Below are 2,500 nucleotides of genomic sequence, written 5' to 3'. Positions count from 1 at the left end.
ATCTTTTGCATTTTCTCCAATTTGAACTCCTAAAATATTAACATAGTCTTTTGCAGTTTTAAAAGGTATATCACACCCTCTCAAGTCCACACCTCCTATACTCATTATTTCAGATTTTTCAATGTTTATTTTTGCCCCCGATGCTTTCCCATACATTTCTATGTGCTTCATTACCTTTTTTATGCTTTCTGCATCCTTAATCGTAAATGTTGTATCGTCCGCATACTGATGTATTACACTCTCACCACTGTTTGGTATTTGGATACCCTTTATGTTTTTGTCTGCTCTAACCATAATGGCTAGTGGTTCAACCGAGATCGAATATAATAAGGCAGACATCGGACATCCTTGTCTCACTGACCTTTCCAGTGGAAAAGGGTCTGTCAAAACCCCATTTACTTTGACACAACTTTCCGCTTTACTGTATAGCAGATTTATCCATTCCAGCATTCTATTCCCGAAACCAAATTTCCTCATTGTTTGCTCCAAGTAATCGTGTTCCACTCTGTCAAAAGCCTTATTTAAATCTATACATAAAATTATTCCGCCTTCTCTATCCTCCCCCATGCTGCCCACAACATCTCTTATTGTGCAAATTGTGTCCGTTATGTCTCTTCCTGGGATACTATAAGCTTGATTTGGCGCAATTATGGTCCCTATGACCTTTTTGATTCTATTTGCTAAAATTTTGGTTAAAATTTTATACTCTGTATTTAATAAGCTTAGAGGTCTGTAGTTTTCTAATTTGAGTGGACTGCCCTTATTTTTGAAAAGAATCGTTATCATCCCCATACACATAGATTTTGGTACTTCCTTTTTTTCCTCCATCTTCCTATACATTTTTAACAATATCGGTGACAAAATTTTAACAAACATTTTATAAAATTCATGTGTTAATCCATCTGCTCCTGGACTTTTATTTGGCTTTGTCTGTTTAATTGCTTCTTCTACTTCTCCTAGAGTAATATCTCCTTCACACAACTCCCTATCTTCTTCGGTAAGGCTTATATTTACATTGTTTAAAACCCTATCTACATCTTCTTGTTTTACATTCCCTTTCTTATATAAATTCCTATAGAACATATCTACCCTTTCTATTATTTCTACATAGTCTGTAACTTTCCCCCCATCTTCATTTTCCAACTCCGTAATGAATTTCTTTCGCTGTTTTTTCTTCTCTAAATTCAAAAAATATTTTGTACATCTTTCCCCTTCTAAAACATATTGTGCCCTGCTCCTTATTTTTGCACCTTCACATTTTTCTTTTTCGCACACCTCTATTTCTGCTTTTATCTGACAATAAGGTTCTTTTGTGTATTCAGGATTTTTTTCAATTTTCCCGACTTCTTCTTCCAATAACCTGTGCATAGTATCTAATTTGCATTTTTCCATATGATTTCTCTGTTTCGAATATCTAATACTTAATCTTTTAATTTTCTTTTTTAATATACCCCACCATTTACATATATTTTCTCCATACAAGGAGTTTTCCATTTCATATTTAATACACTTCTCTATACTTCTTCTATATGCATCCTCCTTTAATAAGGCAGAATTTAGACACCACGTACCCCCACCTTTCTCTTTAGAGTTTCCCCCTAATTTCACTGTCATTACTGCATGATCGCTTATACCTGTGAAGTTATAGCTCACATTCTTTATATGTTGTAAAATGTCCCTTTTAACCAGACATAGATCTATTCTACTTTGTTTAAGTTCACCCATCACCATTTGCCTCCTTGAAAATTCTCTCTTGTAAGGGTTTTCCTCCCTCCAGGCATCTGCCATATCCTTACTCTGCATTAACATTTTTAAACATTTTCTAGAAGTATCCTCATTATACACCATATTTTTAGCTATATCTAGTCTTGTACATTTCACATTAAAATCTCCCACCACTATACAATTCTCAATACATAAAGATTTCAGCATCATAAAAACCTCTTTTCTTTCAGTTTCCACGTTTGAAGCATATATATTAACTAATCTATAATTATCTTTTTGAAGCGTAAAATCTATTCCTAATACCCTCCCCTTACCATCGTTTTGTATTTGTTTTATATTATACATCCTCCCATCTCTAATCAAAATTGCTACTCCACGGGCTTTTTGGGTGCCGTGGTTTACATATATCTCCTCGTCCCAAACCTTTTTTATTCCTTCCATTAAGTCATCTGTCCAATTTGTCTCTTGCAGACATATTACTTGAGCATTAAGCCCACTTATCACCTGTTTAAATTTGTCCATGTCCCTCAGGCCATTACAATTCAAACAAGCAATGCTCAATACTTCATCCATAATGAAAATGAAAAAAAATAATAACATAAACATTAATGTATCTCATTAGTAGATTTTGCGTCTTACTTTTTTGCGCTGCCTTCTCCACCCTTCTTCATTTTCCTCTTAAGTTGCTTAGAAACAGCTTCATTTTTCCCCGATTCGTCCATAAGGTTTATCAAGGTAACGTTAGTCTCTTGTACACTCATCTCCTCTTCTTCCT

The sequence above is a fragment of the Rutilus rutilus genome (assembly GCF_951802725.1).
Source record: "Rutilus rutilus genome assembly, chromosome: 1".
Classification (NCBI taxonomy): domain Eukaryota; kingdom Metazoa; phylum Chordata; class Actinopteri; order Cypriniformes; family Leuciscidae; genus Rutilus; species Rutilus rutilus.
The sequence above is the reverse complement of the archived record's forward strand: the minus strand, read 5'-3'. Positions refer to the sequence as shown.